General features: G+C 33.4%; 1 long non-coding RNA gene and 1 other non-coding gene across 3 annotated transcripts; both read left to right on the forward strand.

Moving 5' to 3' along the window:
- The first annotated feature begins 1,460 nt into the window (after positions 1-1,460).
- Positions 1,461-4,563, forward strand: LOC113460980 (uncharacterized). 2 transcript variants are annotated; one of them, XR_016406150.1, is made up of 2 exons: positions 1,461-1,659; positions 2,290-4,563. It is a non-coding gene; the product is annotated as an uncharacterized LOC113460980 (long non-coding RNA). The 2 variants fall into 2 exon arrangements; XR_003382821.4 differs by lacking the exon at positions 1,461-1,659 and adding an exon at positions 1,666-1,825.
- On the forward strand, positions 2,531-2,662 carry LOC113460981 (small nucleolar RNA snoR83). The gene has a single exon (XR_003382824.3). It is a non-coding gene; the product is annotated as a small nucleolar RNA snoR83 (small nucleolar RNA).
- Positions 4,564-9,772: the final 5,209 nt, after the last annotated feature.

The raw sequence follows: 9,772 nt of genomic DNA on the forward strand, positions 1-9,772 counted from the left end.
AAGACGAATGCTGGGTGCGGACTGCATCATCCTTGAGGAGGATTCTGCTACGGTGATCGAGAGAATCCAGGATCTCGAGCGTGCCGTCGGAGGAATACGGCTGCTCTTCCACATTCGCCGTCTCTTAGACGAATGCGCCACCTTTTGAGCTATCCATATCTTTAGAGAGACCAATAATATTGTGAATTGGGAGGCATCCTATGCGGCTCATTACTTTGGTGACTTTATCTCTCGGAGGACCACGTATCTATTTTATTTTTCTTTGGGCTATACTCATACTCAGCCGCCGATGTACTTAAAAAAAAAAAAAGTGCGGGCGAGAGACTGAGAGAGGGTAAGGCCCTGTTTGGGGGAGCTGTTGGCAGTAGAGCGGTTGGGAGTAGAGCTGTCTGAAGTAGAGCTGTTATAAAAAGCTGTTTGCTGTTTGGTAACTACATTCGTAAAGTGCTGTGGTACTTTGTTTTGTGTTTGGTAAACAAGCTGAGAAAGTACTTTTGTATGACAAAATTACCATAAAGGACATTGCATAGTATTATACAACAAAACATAATAAAATATAACATAAATTAATACATAAATATACGATATAGTATAATATTATTGTAATATAAAATAATATTATGTTAATATAGCATAATAGTAATATAATTATTAGAGTAAATTAATATTTAGTAATATAACATAATATTAAATTATTTAACATAACATATTAATGTATTATGATATAATGTAATATATATTATATTTATAGTATAATACAATAATAAAAGTATAAAATATTATAATTATAAGTATAAATTAATTTCTCATAATATAACATAATATTAAATTATTTAAAATAACATATTAATGTATTATAATGTAATGTAATATAATACAATATTTATAGTATAATACAATAATAAAGGTATAAAATATTATAATTATTATTATAAATTATTTTTTCATAATATAACATAATATTAAATTATTTAAAATAACATATTAATGTATTATAATGTAATGTAATATAATATAATATTTATAGTATAATACAATAATAAAGGTATAAAATATTATAATTATTAGTATAAATTAATTTTTCATAATATAACATAATATTAAATTATTTAACATAAAATATTAATGTATTATGATATAATATAATATGATATTATATTTATAGTATAATACAAAAATAAAGGTATAAAATATTACAATTATTAGTATAAATTAATTTTCCATAATATAACATAATATTAAATTATTTAACATAACATATTAATGTATTATGATATAATATAATATGATATTATATTTATAGTATAATACAAAAATAAAGGTATAAAATATTATAATTATTAGTATAAAATAATTTTTCATAATAATTTCCTATAATTTTTCATAAAATAATTTTTCGCGGTCCAGGGGCTCTTTTTCGTGGTCCACGCTCGAGGAGGACCTCGGCGTGGGCTGCGAGGTTGATGATAAAAAAAACAATAAATTGATTTTGGAAGATATGAAAAAAAATTAAATTTTTTTTTCTAAAATATGGTTCAAGAGATGCATAAAAAAAATGAAAAGAAAAAAAACTTTTCTAACTAAACAGAGTCGCCCAAGAGGTGGAATAGGGCTTAGGGTTTGGCCTTATCGCCGTCGCTTTCTCGATCACTTCAGCAGGTTCGGCTCCAAAACCCTATCCCCAGCTTTCTTCGCTCTTGTTATACTTTTCGTTTGCTATGTGATTCTACTCTTATTCCCTTTCAATAGATAAAGAAGGGCCTTCACAATCCCGGATAAATTCTCTCAGCGTTTTTATCCGAGACACACGAGGCCGAAATCGATGGTGGGGATTCTTCTTTTTCTAATACCGCCTCATTTTCTTTCCATCCTGAAGGGGTTTCGTTTATTGTTACTTCCCCATGCATCATCTTCATCTTGGTATCACTGTTTCAGTTTCTTGTTTTATTCCTTCTCTTTTTCCTTTTAAAATGCTGATTTTTTTCCAAAGTTTGTTCTTTGACTTCTCCACAATTCTGAAACTTAGTCCTAAATGGTCTCTTGGTGCAGTCTTTATGTTTTCCAATATAAATTGTAGAGTAGTATTTTCTCACTGTTCGGTTGTGGGATTATTTTTTTTGTTATATATCTGGTTGATTTGTTTGGCTTTTGGTTCTTATCAAATTTAAAGGCAAGCCCTTCCCAGCTTATGGTAGACTTGTCATATATCTAGTTCTTAAGTAAAAGACCATTTCAGATCACTTGTTTAACACTTTCACTTAGTTAAATATAATCCTTTTTTTATTCCAGGGCAATTCTTCTTTACTTGGTGTCCAATTTGAATGCTTTGTTTCACATTAGCATTAAAATATCAAAGGTAAGATAGGCCAGGTGCTAAATCCTAAGCTTTGTATCTCATTACCAATGCAGGGCCTTCTTTCCCTGTCTCAATATTGTTTTATCGTTCTTCATTTCTTTTCCTTTTGAGGTAGCAAGGTTTAGAAGGTTTTCTTGCTTTCTTCCCTCCAATTAGCTAATAATGGCCTTCATAATCCCAGATAAACTTGCTCCAATTGTTTTTTCTGATTCATGGAAGGCCAAAAGTGATGATGGCAGTTTCGCTGATAGCACCTTCTTTCTAGTTCTCTGTGGATGTGTTTCATTAGGAGCTTGCTGCACAATACTGTCATCTTTTTCTCTCTCCTTAGTGAGAAAAGAGAAAATTGAGACAAAATTTTGCTGAAAGTTGATGGTTTGTTACATTTGTTGCTTGCTTTCATAGAGTAGACTATGTTCTAACGTTCTATTTATTCTTTCTGTAACAACGGTTGTATCCCTCTATCTATTTTGTTATGTTCCAGGTGAATTATGTCGTTGATTCTCGCCATTGCTGATGGATTTCAATGCTGATTTTTTGTTGCTTTAAATTTTGGAGGCTACTGAAATATTTCTTTTTCTCTATTAGGTATTCTGTTTCCTGTTATTATATCATTGTTGCTATGTCCCGTGCCATGCTTCATGTTTAAATTCCAAATGCTATTCCATTGCGAAAACTACTCTTCAATGTAAAATTCATTCCTTAATGTTCCTGTTGCAGTCTTTTCTTTTTTTAAAGATTGTGCTTTCAGTTTTGTTTTTACAGGTTTGCCAGTTCTGCCTTTTCCCCATGCTATCAGACTTGTTTTTTAGATCAAATGCTATAAACTGTTTTTGATCCATAGGTAATTGGATTTGTCATATGTTTTTTTTCCTGAGAGTTGGTTCTCTATTTTCCTTTTACAATCTACATTACAAGAAAGATTTGATTGCAATGCTGTAAGTTTTTTTCGGGGTAAAGCATGTTGTTACGAAGATCTCAAAAAATTCACTTAATTGCTCAGCCAACAGTTTTTTTGATCTCGATACCATTCATATAGGTTATTTTGAAGTTATAAACTTGTTGATTTTAGAACATAGGAGGAAAAAACCATACTGTTTGTTATGACTTTTATAACCTGACATGCTATTTATGATTTTTGCTTTTTTTTTCCTTTGATAATTTTTTAGGTCCTTCAAATTTATAGTGAAGCAACAACTAGATTGTTAAGTGCTGACAGCAGTTTCTGCTCTCCCTGCCTCATTCTTGAAACTGACATTATTATGGTTGATAAACCTAGAATTATGTATTCTGGAGATCTCTTTCTTATATGCATTAATTTGTCTCCAAATTGGCAGTTTAATTGAGGTACAAAGTGATTTTTTGATTTAATTTGTGGGCTGGAAACACTAAAGGCAGTTAATTCTTTGTTCATTCATTTTTGTTATTTGACAAAAGCAGCAATCTAGGTTTTTTAATTTATATAGCAATACTATACTTCAGCATGGTATTTATATTGAGACATACTCTATTCATAGGCAGGTTGGAAGTCCAAAATAAAACTCTTTGGTTTGTAGGGCATCTCAGAGATTGCTGTTCATATTCAAAGGTGTATACCTTCAATTTAGGACCTCTATCATATGGATATGTTGCAAGTCCAGTCAAGCTAATCTGATTGAATGTAACCAGGTCTAATCTCTCACTTCTATAGTTACAAATCATCAGTAGTTGTTCATGTCTGTGCATGGGACACGGCAAATGTCAAGATCAAGCCAAACCTGCCCAGTGCTTGTAATCTATGCTACCTTAGCTAGAGATATCTCATGAATATGATGCAACCAAATCTTGTTATTATGTATCTGGACTAAACAAGCCAAGGCCAGCCGTTTCCTTGTGCACACACACCGGACTCGTAGTTGCTGGAAGGAGGAAGTCTATGTGCGGACGGTGACTCTGCCCTAATCAGTCTGCTGAACTTTAAACTCAACGTGGTAGCTGAATGCAGGGATATAGATGAATTGAGGTACTTTCAGTTTGTTCATTCATGCATGTTGAGGGAAACTGACCAGTTGGTACATCGTATTATAGATATTTCTCGAGGGTTACCACTTTCTCGAAAATTTTGTATTGAAATAAAATGCTATACTCAGTAGATATTCCGCCATTAATGTGTATGGGTTCCTCACCTGGTAAATCAATTGTTCTATCCACAGAATTACATTTTGGAGGACTTGTGGTTTACTTGTGATTTGATCATCCCTGTTGAAAAGATATCTGTTGTGTTACTTCTTTTGAGAGTTGGGAGGTAGAAGGTGAAATATCTTCTCCTCAGGCATTGTTGTCTTTTATTCTTTACTTTGGGTTGGTAGCTTTTCTTGTCCCTGCTCTTTATTTTGTTGCGTTAATTTCAGCTCCTATTTCTAGGTGAAATGGTGAGGATATCTACTTAATTCCTCCACAAAAAGAAAATTAGTATCTTTCCTCTCTTCTACCTATCGCTTTTAGAACAGTCCTGGTTATATGAAGAAAGAATGTCCCATTGGCTCCATTATGGTTGTTTCTCATCTCCAAGAGACTCGACCTGCCCATGGTCGATGAGCTGTTTGTCTGCTTATTATATTTTGCTAGTAATATTTAGTGGTATGGTTTTATTTTATATGAGCATTTTGGTTACAGCTAGGGTTTTACGTGGTCATCCGAATGATGTCTGATGCAAGGGTGTGTGAGACACATTTCGAGGAATTTATTTTGAAGGATTATAGTCTCTATTTGGATGCTGGTGAGAATAATATCATATATGACTAGAAAAGTGGCATTTTGAGAAGTTCTACAAAAGGGAGAAGAAGTTTTTATCAAAATTGGACAATTAGATTCAATATCTCCTCTTCTCATCTTTGGATATGTATACGCCTGTATCGGGCAATACTGGATGTACCGTACTGTTTCGGGATTGGTAGGGGATTGAATCGGTACGCTAAAAAAAATTCATATCGTATCAATGCTGTGCTAGTGTGGCATGGGTTTTAGTATCGAGACGGCAAATCTTTATTTGGGCTTCTAAATGGGCTTTTAAATGCCCTAAGTTTATTATATGCATGGATAAATGATGGATCTCTTTTGCTTGGAAGAGAGCCTGATGTCTTGGAGGCATGTGCCAATACAAATATTAATTCCTATGTGTAAGGGTGGACGCACTTTCCATTATGTCCTACTTTCAAGCGAGTATGATGCAAGGTTTTCATTTGTTATGAGGAGTGCGGATTGGTTATGTAATCCTTAATTTTGTTTAGAATCTATCAATGCCAGGACGCCCCACCTCTTCTGGTGCTAAGGATTTTGTTTAGAATCTATCAATGCCAAGATGCCCCACCTCTGCTGGTGCTAAGATCCTCCTCCCATTAGGGGCATTAAGGGCTGAAATTGGATATATTTGTATTTATATTTATTTTGTTTGATGAATACAAATATGAATATGGATAATTATTATATACAAAAATTTGTATTCATATATGTTTTAAATAGATATAGATATGAATTTAATACTAGAAGTATGGATGTAAATGATATAAATATGGTATAAATTAAATAATTAAATTTGTAGAATCAAAGGTATTACTAAATAGATGGTAAATCAAATTAATGACCTTTTAATAAGATTATATGTTTTTTTTAAAAAAATTATCAGTGCTTGAGGTTATAGATAGAACTGGATATTTGGATATGGATTGGGTTCACATCTATTTTTTTTTTATGGATATAGATACGAATATAGATATTAATCGGATTCTCAATTTTTTATCCATATTTAAGATAAATTTGGATGCAAAAACGCTGTTGGATGGATATTATTTGGTTCACTTTCATACCTAGAGGCATTCCACCCCAATGGCTCCAAGCTACCTATTTCTCTAGTTGGCTTTTGCCAACCAATTTAACTTTTAATCCTAATTAACTTTTAATTAGGTCACGGCTATTAATATATTTAATTAATTTTAAGTTTTTTTACTTTGATGGAAGGACCTGTAAGAAATGAACGAGTGATACCAATCTTGGAGGAAGCGGGAATTGATTCCAAGTCATTTGGTCCAACCGTAGAGGTAGGCTTGTGTTCGAACCGTGCTTGATATTAAGCTTAATCAAAGAATTGCATTTTCTAAAGGAGGGAGGAAAAAAAAAAAAAAACTAGATCAAGCACATATATTTAGGCAACGATCGGTTAAAAGGCTGGCTATCCTGATTCGAACATCCAAAGCAAAGTTTGAATTCGAGCATAACTGAGTTCATGCTATATAGGGTCCATCCCACTTACAAATGTGAGCTTCAAGTGTGGCAACTTGGCCTGCATAATTTTTATTGACTAATTTCATAACGTAATTGGTCGACACGATTATGGCTCTGACCAAATCAGATAGTCTAATTTATAATAACACAAAGCCAAGTGTGTGCAAGAAATGCCATGACTGGTGGGAAAACTTGAAGGAGGAAGCCGAAACAGCTTCAAGCTTGTATGGTGACCACACAAGAGATAAACCTCAAAAGTATTGGCTTTTTTTTTTTTTTTTTCTAGTTGGGTGGTGAGAGTGGGGGTGGAGATGGGTAATGTATTGGGACTATATGTGAAAGGAAGAATGTTTTTCATCTCCCATGTCATTTCCCCTGAAATAAAGGATTGAATCACTTGTAAAAAGCTCTATGTAAATTCAAATCAGGAGAACTTCCATCGCTAGCATTTCTTCAAGAAGTTAGCTTCTAAGTACATGATCTTTCAATCCAGAAGCATTGTTGTAACAATATTGTGCCAAATGCTACATTCTTAGAGCTCTCAAAGCAACATGCTTAGGGTTCTATTCCTTTGATATAAAGATCACTTGAGAAGTAATTGTTAAAATATTTGCAGAAAAAGAGGAAAGCAAGAAAAAAAGAGAGAGAAAAGTGATTTTATTTCTCTGTTCCATCACATTCGATACATCTCAAGAATTATACATACTCGTATACAAACTTTATACAAGAAAATAATATAGGCTTATATAACATCATACTAATAAAGGAAATAATACTCACTGATACAAGTTGTTATGTGATCCCTAAAATCATTCTAACAAGATTATGCTAACAAAAAAAATAATATTGATCGATACAGGATTACGCTAATAAAGAAAAATAATATAGACTGATAGAGGTTGTTACGTGATCCCTAAAATTATTCTAATATCTTTCCTCAAACTCAAGATGCTATTATAAGTATCAACTTGAGTTTGGAAACTAGATCACGAATGTACCTAAAAATTGACGTACTAGATCAAGAGCTAAAGTAAAAGCTCAGAAGTTAATGTAGTAGATTAGGAGTTGAAATAACAACTCAGAAACCAATATGACAGGCTAATGTTTCTAATTGACGTGACAAACTGACATGTCTATCTGGCCGATTTACCTGCCTGATATGTGGCAGTGAAAAGACACATAAAAGATGACAGTAAGGACAGAGTTCAAAGTGAAAGCAACCGAAGGTCAACGATTCTCATAGATGGAGGCACCATGGAAGATGAGAAATTGGCTTTGAACTGGAGAGTGAAGGAGCTGAATGCAGCGAATAAAAATGGAGATGGACAGAATGGGGCCGATGATGGTGAGGAGAAGCAACCGAAGATCTGAAGCTGAAGAAAAAAGCGGTGGAGAGAAACTGCAGATTCATAGAAAACAAAGAATCTTCGAATATTAATCTACCAGAAATAGAGGATATACAAATCTACCAATGAGATCAATGTTGATTCATCAGGAAAGAAAGGATCTGCATATTCACCAAAAAATAAGAAATTTTTGAGTGTTGATTTATCTGAGAATAGAGATCAATAGATCAGCAATGGGGGTCTTCAAAGCTTCTAGATATGGCGATGACGAGGCATATCTAATAGATTACGTGATCAATGGCTCTGACCAAATCAGATAGTCTAATTGAGACCACAACAATAGCGGAAGAGATGATGACAGTAGATTACGTGATCAATGGCTCTAATACCATATTAAAATATTTGCAGAAGAAAAAAAAAAAAAAGAGAAAATGAGAGAGAGAGAAGTGATTTTATTTCTTTATTCCATCATATTTGATACATCTCAAGGGTTATATATACTCGTATGCAGACTCCATACCAAAAAAAAAATATAGGCTAATATAACATCATGCTAATAAAGAAAAATAATACTCACTGATATAAGTTATTTTGTGATTCCTAAAATCACTCTAACAAGATCATGCTAACAAAGAAAAATAATACCAACTAATATAGGATCATGCTAAAAAAGAAAAATAATATGAGTTAATACAGGTTGTTATGTGATCCCTAAAATTATTCTAATAGTAATTATTTTGGAGATGCTAGGCATATACTGGGCATATACTAATATACATTTGACAAACTCATAGGGAAGTAATGAAGGAGCAAGAAACACAATATGCAGATTACACACAAAGAAAAGGTGCCAGCTAACGTAGATTATACACAAAGAAAGGGTTGAAGCACCACCCACACCTCAATCCGCCATCGAATTTCTTTCCATATAGGAGTTTGAGTTACACATTGACTGGATTCTAGCATGTGCAATGAGCATTTATATTTCTATATAGTGTGGAAGGTTGTGATCCGCAATGTAAATAAAATAAATTTTGTTCATCATGTCATTTGATAAACACACTCTCAACTTTGTCAATCCACTTCTCTTCTTTTGCTCCTTCATAATGGAACAACATGAGGTATACTTATTTCAATTTGGGTAGGTCAGACAACCAAATGTCCGGAGCCTCAAAGATGGAAGGTACTTGAGAGTCTAAACTTAATATAAATGAATAGATGTAGATAAAGAATTATGAAATCCACCATTTTGTCCCATACTGAGTTATCAGTGTAAAGTTTGTCAAGAGAAGAGTTAGATATCAAAATACAAATATGAAAAACCAATGCATCATTGGTTGGTGTGTGATGGATGCTAGAGGAGCAGTAGTCAATTATTGCAAGGAGAAGGTAAAAGGAGACTACTAAGGGAAGTTCTTGATCTCAGTGGAATTGCAAGTCAAGCAATTGAGTTTGGTTTGGTTGATCACTGAGGTCAAGATGTAGTGCTCTACACCCAAACCTAAAATATGTGAATTGATCGAAAAGGTAGGGTTTCAAATGTTATATCATATTTCTCTCCATCCTGGCCACCAAAACGTCATAAAAAGGCATCTGAGATGCTGACACCCCTCCACTCTTTTTGTTGTCTTCCAACATTTGCAATGCTGACTAAAAACATATCAGTAAGCTTCACAGTCTCATAAAGAAAGGTGTAAGGTCATACTCAATTTGACTCGTTGAGACTTCACTCTATATGCTTTAAACATATAAAGGCACATAATGGCCGAGGAACTAATTGGCGTTTGCATTTTTAAGTTTTTGGCAAGCC

Source organism: Phoenix dactylifera, chromosome 1 (assembly GCF_051530095.1).
Source record: "Phoenix dactylifera cultivar Ajwa chromosome 1, Ajwa_hap1_PhDact_Kaust_v1.1, whole genome shotgun sequence".
Taxonomy (NCBI): Eukaryota; Viridiplantae; Streptophyta; class Magnoliopsida; order Arecales; family Arecaceae; genus Phoenix; species Phoenix dactylifera.